Genomic DNA, 17,971 nt, shown 5'->3' on the forward strand with positions numbered 1-17,971 from the left:
AAAAAAAAAAAAAAAAAAAAAAAAAAAAATCTGAAGGTGAAATGTTGATATTTTTCCAAAGAAATCAAGCAAAATAACAAAAGGCTTTCTCATATTAGGAAGCATAGAAACAGACTATAACAACAGAGTGCTTCTCCAATAACCACTTAGCTTCCCATACATTTCTGTGTCATTCTGCTTCTCTGTCTTTTTCTTGGGATGCACATGGTAATAAATTCCTTGTGGTTTTGTTGATAGGCACAACTCTAATGAAGAGACCTTAGAGAATGGGGACAAAGTACTGGTCTCTTTGTCTCCACGGGAAGCATCTGTCTCCATAACTGTTATGTCTGACGAGGTACAGAAACAGAGCACACTTCCAGTTTTTAGAGGGATCATGCTTCCCATAAATCATAAAAGTTAAAGTGCTTTTTGCATAACTTTTGAGTTATACCAGGCTTCCATTACATTCACTAATGAATTAAACTGCCTAAACCCCTCCCCTATGCACAAACATACATGTTTGGGTTTTGAATTGGGTTTTAAACAGGAAATACATTGCCTAAATTACCTTATTTAATGTTTAATGAGATATTATTTTAAAAAGGGTCCTCTGATGTTACATTTTCAGTAGCAGAAAATGCTTATAGCATGGCAAGGAGGAAGAGCTGGTGACTATGGGATGTGTGTTCTTCAGAAGTTAATATGGTCGAAAGGAATACTTGAGTGCTCTCATCTCCAGCATTGATCAGGTCTTGTATGACTGTAAGTTCAATTTATTTGCAATTCAATTTCTCCATTTTGTTATACAGAGAAGAATACTTCCATTTCATCAGGAAAGAAATACAAAATTCGCAGCTGAAAGTTCAAATCATGAATAAGGAACAGAACTCGTGTCACATTTCATATTCTACTTGCAAAGCTCATCAGTGTTCTTAACAAGGTTATGTCACTTATTTCTGGAAAAGAAAAATTATTTTCCAAAAGGTTTCAATAACTCAGATATTTAATTGGGATCATACATTGTACTTTTGCAATATACTTCTTTTATGGATGTCTCCTAAAAGGTTTCATACATATGTGTTTGATAATAATGATGTTATTTCATGTCTAGGTACTTGTTGACCTTTTTCCTGTTAATGCAATAATTCAGTCTTCTCAGGTGCTTCTCATACAGATATGTCAACATTTTACACAAATACACAGGAGCTCATTTTCAGTGACAGAGAAAATTGGATACACTGCTATTCTTATTTGTGATTTGGAAAATTAATGCATCTTGCCTATTAGCAACATGGTTGTTGGTGGCTTGCCACAATTATATTTAATATACAATTAATATTATTTTCTGGACTGCTACTTATATGAAGGCTTATGGTCCTGAAGAATATTCATGAGTAATATTTTTGATATTTCTACAACTTTCAGAGATGATTGATACTGGGATAATAGTAAGTTTACTCAGTTTAACAACTATTCCAGTGTTTAATTTTAAAATTACACCAGTTTGATATTAAGTGTTTCAATCCAAACATGTGATTCATCTTCCATTTGTTTCAATCTCCTTTAAAAAAGATCTAAGTAGTATTCTATCCTAAAAAATATATATACAAACCTCTAGCACTGTTCTACATCCATCAGACATGCTTTTTGAAATTAACCATTTTAGAATTATATTAAGAACCAGGTAATACTACACTTGCTCTCAGTAATACCGTCTTCCCTGTAAAGTCCTTATTAATTACAGAGTAGTTAAACTACCTCTTGGGGTAAATATGCATGATGAAATCTGACCCTTCATTTCTGAAACAAATAAAACACACTACAGTTTCTCAGTTCTCCCTGAAGTTTATTTGAGTTTTAGACCATAAAGAGGGGGGAAGGAAAAAAAAAAAAAAAAGAAAGAAAGAAAGAAAGAAAGAAAGAAAGAAAGAAAGAAAGAAAGAAAAAAGCACTGGGCTGCAGAGAACTAATTTCTTTCAGACTTTCTCTCTGCATGGGAGATTTGATAGCAAGTACTGTAGTTTAAAAGTCTGGGTAAATGCAAATGAAGGAGAAAGTGGGACATCTGGGTATAAAAGTATATTATGTAGTTCCGAGAGGTCCAGTGGCACTTATGTTGTGTTTAATCAAGTAGAACAAAGTAGATATTAGATCCTGGTAGACTATTTTGCTTAGCATTCTACAAGTTGTATTTAAATCTCAGTGGCCTGAATGCTAATTAATAGAACAAATTAATCTTTTTGACCCAAAGGAAATTTACAAGCATGTTCTTCTCAAACTTACAAGGGTATTTATGTAGGCTTTCAATGGCTCCATTGCAAAGACTAAATAAGAGACATGTGGCAGTCCCAAATCAAAATCAGGAGGAATCAGGTTTTAATCAATGAGGCTTTTTAGAATGTAATTGTTAAAGTAGAGCAAGGTTGCCACTCAACCCACTGTCGAAACAGTCTGACATCTCAGAGGAGATTATTTTTCTCAGAAGGAAACCATTTTTTTCCCATTGAAGTTTATAAATCGATACTGTTCTCTAAAAGTATCCAGAGGTTTTTCTAATGCATTTTGTTAATGGAGAACAAGGAAGATAAGATTACAGTGGTTGCCAAATGGAAAAAGCGATCTGAACGTGAAGAAAAGGAAAATGCATTCCAGTTATTGAGGTACAAACTCAAAAAACGACAGCATTGTGGGTGAGAATGAGAGCTGAGCGGTGCATCTCTGATGTACAAGGGAGAAATTAAAAAAAATATCATCTCCAGGCTAGTTAATGGGAAATATTCCAAAAGAAGTCATTTTAGCTGCTATCTGTAGGGTTGGTGGAGAATGCAGGACAGAAAGGGACATACTTTCACTGACAGAGGCCTTTGAAAGAATGTTTTTGCATGGAAAAAAAAAGTCTGGGGTCACCTTATGTTTGAATTAAGAAATTTCTTGAAGCATGAGAAAAGCTTTCCCAAATAAATATTTACCTCATGCACTGATTTTACATTTGAAGCCCTGCTCTCCAAAGACACAGTCTTGCCTGCTTTGCTTTCATAAAGTTTCACAATATAGAATAGGTCTATTTCACAAATATTCCTGTTTCACAATAGAAGATGTCAGGTTCACCGACGTTTTTCCTCATTTTTCCTGACTACATGCGTAATCATTGATTCTCAGGAAGAGCTGATCAGGTTATTTATTGTTTGTTTGATTATTTCAGAAATAACAATAAAAGTCTCCAAGACCTCCTCCAGCAAATAAACACCTGTGTGAGTCTACCCTTGGGGTGAGTGAACCCTTCACTCAGAGATAGATCAGCCACAGACAGGTGGCAAAGCAAACACAAGAAAGAAAATACAGGATGGAGCAAGGTTTACATTCAGATCTGTCATTGTACTTTAGCATCTTCATGCCTTTACTTCTAAGTGCAGTTGCAGACTTTACTTAAGTAATGCTAATTAACAACTCATCACTGAGCTGTGCAAGTGGCCAGCTGTAAGACCACTGATCTTGACAGATCTTCCTTTCCTTCCCCGAGGGTCTCTGAACATGAAAGCTGTGTTAGAGTTCATGGCTGCAGATCATGGAAATAAATCGTCTCACAAAGGCAGATCCATGTAGTGGTGAATATCTCTTCACTGCCATCTGTACTCTGATCCAAATCCATCAATTCTGTCATCCCTTAAATGGGCAGGATTCTCATCTCTGGAGGGTTGAAACATAACAGCAAAAGTTTTAACTTCCTGCCATTGCTACTGTTGTACAACACAGAACATCTTTACCTTGGCACCATTTGGCATTCTGCCCTCAATCTTCCATGCAATGTCATACGTGTAGACATGTTGCCTAGCTATCCTCATTTATTTTGTTTTGGGGATCAGGAAAAAAAAAAAAAAAAAAATTGTCACTTCAGCTTGCGTGTCAGGAGAGACTGAAGAAATTCTCACTTACACAATCAAGACATCTTTTCAGTAAAAATTTCTACATTTCTCACTGGAAAACAAAAGCAATCAAGTGAGGAAACTTTACTATCAACACTGAATCTCTGAGACCCAAAGCTGGATAGTGTTTATCTAGCCGGGCAAGCTTTACAGCTGATCAAACTTCTTCAGAAATCTTGCAGCCTATTTGGTCTATATAGATGTGTGCTGATGATAGTGAGCATCCATAATTGCTACACGAGCACATTGCCTGCCTTGAGAAGAGATGTAGCATAAAAACTGCCTGCCTGGGGAATCTTCAGGTGCCTCTCTGACCTTATGAATGCATCTCTAAAATGTCAAGGGTTTTGATTTACAGCAGTAAAAATGAAATCAGGAACTCAGCTCAATACAACATGTACACTGCAACCCAGAAGAAAACAGATAAGAACCATAATTACCTTATTTTAAGTTTTTCCTACTAAACAGATACTCTTATGTAATTTATTGCTAACTATTGAAAACCATTCTCAGTGGGCTGTTTCCAAGTGAAAGAAAAATGCAAGTGTTTTTTTTTTTTTTTTTTTTTTTTTAAACCCTATTGGTCTGAATTCTCACCCTCATGAAAAAGCCGTAACCAAAAGATGGATTTCAGTTTATATCATGAAAAAAGATATCACAGCTGGGATTTACATTGGTCATACCTTTCTAACCACCATGGTAGCTGCACGCTGCCCTAAGCTGTATATACATTGTATGTCACATGCAGTTTCTTTCTTTTTCCTGAATATGTGGCCTTTCTGAGTGGTACAAAAATGCTGAGAAAGACCTTGGTCCAACGGATCTGAAACTCTAGAGTACTGTCATTAAACACCACCCCTTTCTTCCATTTCGTTTAAGAGACTATAACACATGAAATATCGTTGGTGTTTTGTTTGTTTGTTTGTTTGTTTGTTTGTTTGTTTTAAACTGTCCCAATCAAGTATAATTGCTGGTCATATATCCCAATATTATTTAACCCCTTATTTTCCCATGGCAGTTAGGTGACTGGCTGCAGCTCTAGCAACAGAGTCTGCTCAGATAACATAAAAAATACAGCACTCAGCAGTAATGGCACAAAAGCAGTCATTCATAGTATGGAGCTCCTCAGCCAAGCAAGCACTTTTACAAGGCATTTTTATCATTATTACTATCTGGATACTCTGCCCTAACAGAATGTAGCAAAATAATTAAACTGAGCAGACAGCCAAAGTACATGCTAATTAACTTTGGTTAACTTCCTTCAGTATTAGCCTATGAAAGGGACGTTGTTTGAAATAATTAGGCATTGGAGACCTGTAAAAGTTCATTAACTCATTCGTTTTCTAATGCTTTGCCCTCGCTGAACACTTACAAACCTTTGGGACCTGCTGGAATTCTGCTGGCCTTTCATAAGCAGGTGTTCTGGAGCTGCATTTCTGCAAAAAGCAGGAATCTCATGTTCGTGTCAAGTCACTTGCTCAGATGAAAATGAAGGACACTGAGCTTTAAGCAGCACCAGCAGGATGAAAATCTGCATGGTACTAATGTAAACCAACAGAAAAGGAAGGTTTCCTTCAATCAAGGAAAGTAACCTGCAGTTGCACAATGAAAGAATAAAAAAAAAAAAGACTTTTCACTTAAAAACAAGCACGGCAAGCGACTTTTCACACATTGATCAATACACTTCTTTATGATGCTGATAACTCCTTACAGCCTCGTCCTCTAGACCCAAGAAACCAAAGAGAATTTTGTTAATAAACTCTACAGGTGGTAGCTTTTTACCTTTGCTGAGAACACGGTGATTTAAGACAGCTTCACCATAGCTGTGGTCATTACTCTTCTCAGAAAGAGTAGTAACCTTGTTCCCCTTCCTGTTCCTGGAAAAGATACATACCTTTCAATAACACTGCTGAACCTCTTGAACACGAGGTGAAACAACCCTAACAAACAGCAACCAGTGCAGACAGACCAATTCGAGGAAACCAGATGCACCTTGACGATACAGACAAAATCAAAACAAAACAGCATTAGCCTGTCTGTTGATAACAACAAGTTCAGAATCTCTTGCTTTAGGTTTCAGTGCAACCATTCTTTTCAAAAAAATCACAATTTGCTCATAAATTTCTGCATGTGTTGCCTCAGACAGCCTAGTGGTATTCTCCTGCTTGTTATGCACACAGTGAAACTCTTTTCCATACCCAAACCACCACTTCAGTAGACTACTATCTTCCCAAATCACTCATATATCTTCTAGCATTTGCACAGACACCTACGACACATCAACACTCTGAGCCCCAAAGAAACATGAAGCACTCCTGTATGGTCCCCCAGCCTTTGACTGTGGGGAACAACATATTGTTTTGCTGTTAAATTTTTACAAAGATAGACTTCGGGATATATCTGTCACTAAGTGTAAAAGAAAACAACTGAAAAGAAAAAATGTTCCCAATTTTGGCAATGCGTTAGTATCATTTTTTAGTCGGCTCATGTGTATGGTCACAATCTGAAACAGTCTTCACACATTTTATGCATTAATTCCCCTTAGGGTGAACTGGCTCCAGACCAGGACATTGTGCCAAGGAAGCATGAATGTTCTGCAGAGTTGACCTTGGAGATGTGGCTCTAATTTATTGTAGCAATAAATTTGAATTTATCCAGCATGTCCACCTCTAATAATCACTGCAGAACGCTCAGGCTCCTTATTGTTGGCTTTGTCCTCCCCTCCCCTCCCAAGTGCACACATTTCACAAAGAGGACACCATTTCTGTTTGCCTCTTCCCCCAGTTCCAGTTTCAAGGCCCTTGTATTGGGTTTGAGTGTCACAGTTTTGATAACTGGGGGGCTAGAGGGGTGGCTTCTGTGAGAAGCTGCCAGAAGCTTCCCCTGTGTCTGATGGAGCTGACACCAGCCAGCTCCAAGACAGACCTGCCGCTGGCAAAGGCCAAGCCCATCACTCATGATGGTAGTGCCTCTAAAATATTTTAAAAGGGGAAAAAAAAACCCAACAACAAACCAACCAAACCTGCACAATGGCATCTGGAGACAGAGTGGGAATATGTGAGAGAAACAACTCTGCAGACACACAGGTCAGTGAATAAGGAGGCTGAAGAGATGCTCCAGGTGCCAGAGCAGAGGTTCCCCTGCAGCCCGTGGTGCAGCCCATGCTGCAGCTGCTGTGCCCTGCATCCAGGGAAGACCACCTGCAGCCGGGGAGGAGCCCACCCCGGAGCAGGGAGATTCCTGAAGCAGTCTGTGACCCCGTGGGAAGCCCACGCTGGAGCAGGCTCCTGGCAGGACCTGTGGCCCCATGGAGAGAGAAGCCCACGCTGGAGCAGGTTTGCCTGAAGGGCTGCAACTCATGGGAAGGACCCACGCTGGAGCAGGTCGTGAAGAGCTGCAGCCTGTGGGGAGGACTCACACCGGAGAAGTTCATGGAGGACTGTCTGCTGTGGGAGGGACCCCATGCTGGGGCAGGGGAGGAGTGTGAGGAGTCCTTCCCCTGAAGAAGAAGGAGCGGCAGAGACAATGTGTGATGGAGTGACCACAACCTCCATCCCCTGCCCCCCTGTGACACTGGCGAGGAGAAGATCGAGAAATCAGGAGGGGAGTTGGGCTGGGAAGAAGGGAGGGGTGGGGAGGGAAGGTGTTTTAATATTTGGTTTTATTTCTCATTAACCTACTCTAATTTGACCTGTAATAAATTAATTTCCCCAAGTTGAGTCCGAATGTATTTAGTAAGTGATCTCTTCCTGTCCTCGTCCTGACCCATGCACATTTAGTTATATTTTTTCTCTCCTGGCCAGCAGAGGAGAAGGAGTGATGGAGGCTCTGGTGAGCACCCAGTGTCTAGCCAGGGTCAAACCACCACAGCCGTACAGATAAATATAACCTGGGTTAAAAATGAAAAAGTTAAAAGCAAACAAACACTTCATTTTTTTTTTTCGTCTTGTTTAGGCAGAGATGTGAAGGAGATTTTTTCAGTGTAAATGTTTTCTTGCCTATGTTCGTAACTGTCGTGGTTTGATCTTGGCTGGCAGCCAATCACCACATGGGCAGTTTTTTACTTCCCCCACCTCCCCCACAGTGAAATAGGGGAGGGACAAAAAAAGATAAATTTGTAGGTTGAATTAAAAAAATTAGTAATAGTAGCAAAACAACATTAACAATAGTAAGTCCAAACAGGTAATATACAATGCAGTTGCTTGGTGACTGGCATGCAGCCCATCCCCAGCAGTGATCCTGACTGCTCCAAAAATCCCTATATGCCGGCTGGGAAACTGGAAATGAGAGAGAACTCATCTCCTTTATCTACTGAGCATGATGTCAGATGATATGGAACATGCCAGTGACCAGTCTGGGCTCAGCCCTCTAGCTGTGCTCCCTCTCAGCCCAAGGAAAGTTAACTCTATTCTGGCTGAAACCAGGACAATAACCTGAGGATAACTTTACTATGTTCTTGGAGATCATGTTAAGACAGTTTAATTTTTTACCTTTAACTTCTGAGCCAAGATAAGGTCTGGAGTCTAAAGCAGACTAAAGCAGGCAAAGGGTTTGCAGCACTAGCAGAAAGCCAGGTCTTGAGGCTCTGGGTCACTTTCAAAATCCCATCTCGAGTTGACTTTCTACATCAACCCAATCGCACCCAACAGGGAATGTCTACTTGTCCTTCCATGCTGAACCCCAGAGTCCTCTACAGCATGGCCACATGCCTCTATCTCACCCTGCCCTCTAGGCACCATCTGCATGCCCAGAGGGCTCTGCACAAAGCTGCACTCTGGTCTCAAGATGAAGACACTGGCAGAGAAGTCACTGTTGGTGGGATGAACCAGGACTGAACAAGTCATTGTGCTTGTGAAGCACGCACTTTTGCTTGCCAGGTGCTTGTCAAAAAGCAAAATGCTATGTGGCCAGAAGAGCAGGCACCTGTGTTTCCCAAGCCCATCAAAAACCTGCTTTGGAAAGTGCTTTCTCCCAGTCTCCCAATACCTCACTCATCAGCATCTCTGGAGAGAAGATGTCTACAAGTGAGTCCCATAAAGCCACTGACATTGTACAGCCAGCAGCACGGTTTAACTCAGATTTGAGTCTGGGATAATTTTGATTTTTTTTTCTTTCATCCTGTATTTTATACTGAGATATCAGCCTTTCATTTAGAAGCAGAATAAATCCCTTTTAGTCTCATTTGAGTGTCATGTTCACTTATCTTCCAGAAGATTTTTTTTTCTGTCTCTAATGCTGTTTGTCAGATTGGACTGTTTTATAGATGGATATTTTATAGTTGGTTAAAGTTAGACACTGTGGGTGAGTCTGCTATAAGTTCTTGTTCAGTGCATGCAGAGGCATTGGTTTCCTGGCTGGTCATTAGAGCAGTAGATTAAATTAGGTGTTTAGAATTCCCTTCTGCAAGGATTTATCTCCCTGCATAGGTAAGGTCTTGGGTCACTGCTACTGTCCAGCCTCCCCAGGGTCTCCCCATATCCTGCCCATGGCTGAAGATCCCGTTTCATCCCAGCCTGGGGCAATCAACCCCTTCCCCAGTGATGCCACCATGAGATGCCACAGGCCTGCTCTGCTTGGCCATGGGCCACGCTGAGCCAGGTCACACATGCCAGCTAACACACCGTGCACCCTGATGCCACAGGCTGTGTGGAGATTTCACCTCTCTGTGATTGAGATTAACCCATGAAAATACTCATTTCTCCATCTTCCTCCTTATTGGTGCAGTTCTCAGATCATTACACAGTATAACTTTTAATCTCTGATAGAAATTTAATCTGTTTACGACTATAGCCCTCTTGAAAAAAAAAAAAAAATTGCCTCAAATTGTGTAATTGAGTGAAGCATTGGGCCAAGAGGAAAATTGTTTTTTGAAAAAAAAAAAAAATTCATTTCTTTGGTAAGTTCTGAGTCTGGATTTATGGGGAAAACGTCCCTTCGGTCCACTCTAGAAGGCTTTTTCCATTAACATTGGGATAAATCATAACACTAGCAATCAATTCTGAATCCTGCAATCTACTGAGAGTTGGTTTCTGCAGCTGTAGTCTTCACTCTGTTGATGAACAAGTGTTCGCTTCATCAGTTTCACAGGTCCTCAGAATGACTCCAGTGAATTAAATCAGGAATTTTATTATGCATCAAAACTGTAGCATATTGATAAACAACTATGTTGTAAAAATGAATGTCAGCTTGTAGTGCCGTGTTTTACAACTTCTGTGGAAAGCCTTTCCAGGTGCAGTAGTTGTGTTGAGTCTGATATCTTACATGTCCAGTACAGAACACATCCTCACTTGTGCATTCACCTTGATCAGCAACACAGGTTAAATTATTTTTTTTTTGTTCTTTATTCATAGAACATGATACTCTTATTTACTGCTAAAGTTAATTTATCTTTTCCCTCTCCCAAATCTCATTTTCACCAGTGGTCTGCATAGTTTGTACATTCCGCCAGAGATACCTACAAAAAAAGTTTATGCATTTAAACTTATCAGCTAATAATGCTGATCTAAAAATCAGATACTTATGCATAGAGATTGATGTTTTGAGGGTTTTAAATTTTATTTTACGAAAGGTAGGTTGGTTGGTTGGTTATCAAAACAAATATTCTTCAAAATTTGTAAACTTGTAGATCAATTTATTTGTTCCTTACATTCCTGAAACAAAAGAAATACTTAGAATACTGTGAATTCTTAAATTATTGGCTTTTGGATAAAATACTTTGAGAATAATTTCATTTTTAATAATTTAACATTTTAAAGTTATAATTTTATTCTAGTTAAGAAGGCAAGCTTGAAAAGAAACTTAGAGCTAAACTTTTAAAATATGTAGCTGAACAATCAATAACTTAGTCTTTTCACATATAAAGGTATTTAAAAGCTAACAGTACCAGACAATTCCATATTGGTGGAAAATTAAAAGACTATATTACCGAATCTGAGTTCTGCAGGTATTCTCCACACTGCAATAGTCTGTGTGAAGTTAAATTGACTGAAACACATTCAAGAAATATCAACTGGAGTCAGCTTCAGAAAAGAAATCTTCCTTTTCAGTCAGTCAGTTGGAAAAATGAAGCTATTTTATATTTCATTAAAGTAAAACAAAAATACTTTTTTGAATCAATTAATGCTTCTCTCCTTCCCTTCATTACAGCTATGGTGAGGGTTTGGTAGGAAAATATGAAGAAATACAATAAGAAAGAAGATGTAATTTTTTAGGCTAGTATTGCTGCTGTCTGTTTTGATATGAAACTAGTTTATAATTCTTTGGTTCCTCTCAATTATGCTAACACCTTCTTCATTTTTATACTTCTTACTCTTGGTTTTCTTCTCCCTTCACACACAAACATGAACATGTGCAATCATACAAACTTCTAACCTCAATGTTAACCTTCAGCCTCAAGGATATCCTATGGCTCATACAATTTAACCTCTGATCTATACTGTTTAACAGTTCTTTGGACAGCTTTGGGTCAAAGAATAAGAAGTAATTGACAAAAAAAAAAAAAAAAAGTAATTGACAAAAAAAAAAAAAAAATCCACCTATTTGTTTATTTATTTTATTTAACCTGTCCATTTGGCTACAGCATTGTAACAGCATATTTTAAGAACACAGTGAAAGTTCTGCAGGCCAAAAGACCTATGAGTGATGACAAATAATTTTGTAGCATAACAATACTTCAGCATTTGAGTGGATTTCAGTCAATTACATCTGATGTGCTAAAAGATAAGTGTATTTTTCTTGAAAGTAAAAATAGAATCTCATAGACTTCAGCTGAATTCAACCATATCCTTTGTGAAGCCTACATTTTGGCAGCTTTTAGAATTTTTGGAGACTTTTTTACCTTATCAAGCTAGTCAGGTATTAAACTCATGTCAACAAAACATTGTTCTTTAGACTATTCCTTTCCAATTAGGAGAATCCCTCATCCTTAACAAATGACTTTCTTATCTATATTGCTTTCATGTTATCACAGCTAACTGCCAAAGCAGTACAATAATATTTAATGAGAAGTCTGTGAGATAGGAATTAAAAAAAAAAAAAAAAAGAAGACATGTTGTGCTACTGAATTTTGATTGCATCATACAGAAACGGTTGATTTTTATTCCCCCCACCCCCCAATGAAAATAAGCATCAGTCTCTCCCTGGATTGGAAGGAGAATAGGTTCAAAGCCAGAGTAACCTGAAAGAGCCTCTGCAAATGGGTAACACACCAAGACAATTTGGTTTCTCTTGTGTGCTGACCTGATGGCTGAATGAGATTTCTAAAGCTCTTAGGTTTAGATCAATGAATTTGAAAATATTTTAATTTTTTTTAGAAGATCAATAAAAGTAGATTAAACCCAGCTGTTTTCTGTTATAAAATTTACTATAGTAACGCACAGTGTTTATAAAGTTTATCAAGTAAACCTATATCTGTAACACTTATTTCTGTCAATAGATATGTATCCATTTTTTCCAATACAAATGGTATTGTTTCATAGTTGCAACATAATGTAGATATGTGAAGCACAGAGTGTTATCAAATATTCTGTAAAAAAAGTAAACACTTGAAGAAACACAAGATAAGACTATTTAAGTTCAGATATTTTATAATAAGGTAAATGCATTTCAAACTACAGAAGTTAGTGTTATTATTTATTCTTTTAAGAGTACCATACTAAGATGCCTTAGAACTTCTAGGGGTAAACATCTGTTTTAATTTTCCTTGAAGTATCTCTTCCTTTTCAAGAATTTGGCTCAATAATTGAATTTAAATTGACATGCCAGGAAACAAGAAAGAATCAATTTTCACTACTTTTATTTAAAGTTGTTCAGAAGCCCAAAAGAAATCAATTGTTTTGTATATGCACTTTAAATGTCAGCAAATGTGAAATGAAATGTAATGAATTTTTGATGACATCAGGAAAGTCAGCATTTATACATTAGTTGTATTAGAAAATTGCCCAATATACCCATTATATGTTATAGTCTGTCAGCATTTCTTTTAGAAACACTGGTATTTCACAGGCCATGAAACGTCTCTCTCATGGAATTTTGGTCTTAAACAAATTTTGAAATACATTTTTAATTTTCCGTACTATGAAATACTAAATACATAGGATTTTCTGTATTTCTCTAATACTGAATCGTTTTATGTTTCACAATGAGCACTTGTCGGCATCTAGCCTATGCACAGTGTAATATTATTAATCGCTTTACAGATTAGTAAAATGTAGCGTTCTGAGTGAGAATATGGAATGATGGGTGTCTAATGTATGTAGATATTGTGCAGAGAGGACCTCATTAAGGTTTGTTATGCATTTTTAAATACAATCTAAATAGAACAAAAATATTTTATTTCTGTTTATGGTATAATACATTTGTTTCTGTTTCTGCAGATTCCTTTATAAAGTTCATAAAAGCAAGGCTTCTTGCCTATTTTCTTCTCTGCTTTACAAACTACTGGACCTGTAAGTAGCTTGTTCCAAAAGAACAGAAGGTGCCATGTCTATTTTTCAAGCACTTTCGTACGTGCACGTCCTCCTTAACATTCCTTCATAGAATATCTTTGAACACTGGGAGGACTAACATCCATTTTACAAAATCATTGAGCACAAACCCCGGAACATCCACATCTATAATAATGTTTACGAGAAACTTTAAAGGGGCCAGTGAAGACTTATCAGTAGCTTATCGTGGTCTCATAAATCAATATTCTTTACAGTGGTGAGGATTGATGTCCAGACTGAGAGACTGAGGACACTTATCAGATACTCAAACCCAGAAAAAAAACAACTTTTAATTCAAATATGAAGTTATATTTGTAATCAAACTATCACCTCTGTGCTAAAATTCCTGTCATAATAGTTATAAGGGTGAAAATATTCCACCCTAAAGAGAGGAAAAAGTGAAAGCACTGAACTTCTTTGGGCAGGACAGTTTAACAGGACTAGCTGCAGTACCTTCATCAATATTTTTGACATGCTCTCAGCCAGTTTTTTTGTTTTTTTAAAACCAAAATTCACACACATCAGAATGTACAGTGTAACTGCTATCAGTTTCCCCATGAGTAGAGATAAAATTACTTCTCTGTAACTCTTTATTAATGACATGTGATATCAACTTCTACCAGCAGAAAAATGGAAGGAACTTTTTATGTTGTTTGCCATGATCTGAATCCTTTCAGAGCCTCTGTTTTCTATAATATTGTTTCTCTTTATATGAGCATGGGCACATTCTTTTTATCTTAATGTATATCATTGCATTTGCTTGTTTATAACTATTTTGTTTTAGTCTGACAGAGATTCTAAAGTAATAATCTGAAATACCTTTCTCTATTGATTATGCTTTTATTTATCCAGGCAGTAAAATTAGCTTTCAGTTGAAATACAGGGTTATGGTGTACATGGCACTTTGGAAAAGGGTGCAGGCTTCCAAAGTTACAAGAACCGTGTGAACCAAAATATCTATTTTGTTATCAGGACAAGGACTGAAGCAAAGCTGTGCTTCTGCAGACAGTAGTCAAGGGAAATTAACTAGGCTTGGCTATATGAGACATCTGGGGATCGTTATCAACAGGTATATTAAAGCTTGGTTTAGTAATCACAGTACGTCAGGATACATGGCTTACTATGTTATTTTATCACCTGGTAGTGTATATGTAAAAGTAGGGATTTTTTATGCAGAAAAATTTAATTCAGAATTTAAGTTGAATTTGATGGTTTTTACTCCAGTGGCAACACACTTACAGAAAAATGAAACATCTATAGTAATTACCTACATAGCTCCTATTACTGCCCTAAGAGCCAAAATAATGATTTTATATATCTGCACTGAAACAGGTAGGTGGCAAAAACCATATCCATATTAAAAATAAAGGCACTGTGATTCAGTTTTAAAGTTCCTACTCTCCAAAAACACGTATAAGAAAAAACATTCCTTTCAAACTATAGGAATGCAATTGAAGATGAGATAGTCCACTCGATTTGAGAGGGAGGGGTGTGTAGAATATCAGGCAACATTCTTCAATATACGCCAATCCTCACTGACATGACTAATTTTTTTGAAGTTGTAAGGCCTGATCCTCAGGTGAGAAATCAGTGTCACAATGACTCAGTCATCTGTGTCACCATACAGACCCAACCCACTGTGTACTGTGGAAAAATGTGTAGTCAGATCTTTGCCGTAAATGAAAGTTTAATTGTATTATGGTAAAACTTTTTTTTTTTTTTTTTTTTTTTTCTGAACGATTACATGGTTAATTTCTTTTTCACCTCAAGAGACAATGAGCTTATGAAGTACAAACGATCAGTGGAAGGTTAGGCTACTTCCTCAACTGGATGGAAGAAAATTTATGCATCAGGTGATGGCAGAGATGAAGCTATTATACACGAGATATATTCATAAGACTGAGATTTAAATATTTGCCTGTGCACAAAGCATGAGGTTATCACCCCCCTTCTGTATGTTTAAGAGAGTTGTAGGGAGATGAAAGAGTGTTGATGAATCATGCCAACACTGCAGAGCTACTGCTTTGACAGGGAAAGCACGAGGCAGGCTGATGGATCTTGCTCACGCTTCCCTGCGTAATTCATTCCTAATACAAGGAGAAAAAACTGAGGCAAGGCCATTCACAACGATACTCCTAGGTGTATATCATGAAAAACATTTTAACAGTTTTGTTCCTTTACTGATGCTCTGTACCTCACAGTCAAGGGAAAATCACTGATCTTTCCACATGTGCATATCAGTTCATGTTCCATGTTATTTTTCATTAAAATTTGTTTTTGTGATTGGGGTGAATAAAAGTTTCACTGCATATAAGCCAGATAAAGTGAAAGTGACTCAGATACTAACATGGGATTTGGGAGTCCTGCATTAGATTCATGCTCCTATCAGAACTTGTGATATTAAGCAGTCTGATCAATAATCATGTCCTCAGTGGAATTTTTGGGTAAAGGTTCAGAAGTACGTCCTCCACAATATACAGGGGAGTTAGATGCTTCAAAGTGGATCTCATAAAAAAAAATGACTGAAAAATAGAACTGCCCTAGACAACCTGTAAAAAATGCTGAGGGATTACAGCATCTTAAATCCCAGCTGTCTCCAAAATTTGAGTTATTCTATTTGAGATGGGTAAGCTTGAAATGTTTCTTAAATGTTCTTTTTAGAACTGAGAACAAGATCCGACCCTTTTCCCAGAGCCGGCAAAAAGATCAGCATCTTTCTATGCAGCAGCTGAAAGGTTAGAGCATTCCACCACCACCTGGGTCAGATGAGTCCTGTTTTCTTTTCTCTGTAAAAGGTTCAAAACACACATCTTCTTCCCCAGACAGTACCAAACACATCAAATGCTACTCCATGTTAGAGCAATGGGAACTATTAAAGGATGTGATTTTGTCCTGCTGTAGTTCGCATGCTATGGGAAGCGTGGTGGAAAGCAGCCTGAGCAGCCTCTCCTTGGCTACACAGAGATGTGTTTTAGAGCTATCAAAAATAAGTAGTGATCAGGGGGTGTGACAAGAAAATAGGAGAAGCTTATGTGAAAGTGACTGCTTTCTGAACTCAAATACCTCAAGAACTGCTAATAACGCAGTCTTTCTGAATTACTTTTTACTAAATTTCTTTTTTAATGAATAGTATACTTCCAGAAAGCTCATTTTTTCCACTCCATAATTCCTAATAACTGACACTCATTTGAAGAGTTTGTGATCCCTTCCAGTAATTTAGAAGCTTTTTCAGGAAAGGGGAAGTTTCTGCAAGTTATTTGATAACTTGAGATGAACAATCTCATGTAAGGGTTGTAGAGCTCCATTACCTCTGAACTAAAAATCCTGATGGGATTCAAGTGATGAAGGGAAACATCATTCAGTTCCTCATCTCCTGTTGTATTCTGCCAGATCAGTGTTCAGGCTTTTGGGTAAGGTCTGCTGTACAGGTTCTTGTGGAGCACAGGGTCTGCAGCCTCTCTTCCATCTGATCTTAACCGGGGGTCAAACAATAGGCAATCCTGTTCATGTGAGAACACATGGCTACTAATGTACAACACAGAAAATATTTATTTTTCAATTTTGTGGAAGCATTTTTAATAGCACACAGCCATCAAAACCACTCCCTTTTCACTCTCACTGAAAACATGCAAAATATTTACATTTCCTTAGCTTCAAATTGATAATAGCTACATAAAAATAAATATTCTTTTTAAAATGGGAATGTTTTTATTTGAAAATGAAAAGGAACAAAACATACTATATTTACTTATCACTTTCTCTGAAAAATAAGTTCATTTTAACAAAACATGAAATATATGACTTATGGAGAGAAAAAGTGTGTATTTGCAGTGAATATTTTAAGAATCTGTATAAGAAGACTTGCAGTAATTATAAGCATTTGTAAAAAAATACAAACTTCTGATAGTATGTGAATGTTATAACCATTTAAGAGTAACTCTGATGCTAATAAGGATTTCACTAGCTTCACTGAACATTGTAACAGCTTTTTTTTATATCCCATTGTGTAGTGGAATGTCTGCCTAAATCAAAGCTTTTTAGTACTTTCACTGCAGTCAGTGCACAACCTCACTCAAAATTGAAAACGGGCATATATTTTTGGTTCATTTTGAATCAGAGTGAAAAAAAAAAAACCCCACCCTTCAGTTAGTCAGTCAACAATGTCCCTCATGATGATGCACTTCAAGCCTGGAGGTGAAATATGTATTTTTGCATCATGAATTGAGAGATTAGCTAAAGATGCTGAACAGTCAATAAGCAATGCAGAGCTCTTTAGAAAATTATTGTAGGCAGAATCTTATGGAACAAAAAAAAGGTAAACAATTGTAAATTGACATTTATTTTAAATTAACGATTATAAAATCTGTCTGGCTTTACAGTGCCTCATAAGATTTTAGTTAAGCCATAGTAAAAACTCAACCTGGTTATAAATTTTGCCAAAATATACAAAAACACCTAAGTAGTAAATAAGAAACCTTGCTGCTGAAGATGCTACCTTTTTTAATATCTATCTCTTGCAGGAGAGTAACTATGCCATAATCACAGAACAGCTTGCTTTTAGCCTGTTCAAAACAACGTTGA

This window comes from Athene cunicularia, assembly GCF_003259725.1.
Source record: "Athene cunicularia isolate RWA chromosome Z unlocalized genomic scaffold, athCun1 chrZ_part3, whole genome shotgun sequence".
NCBI lineage: Eukaryota > Metazoa > Chordata > Aves > Strigiformes > Strigidae > Athene > Athene cunicularia.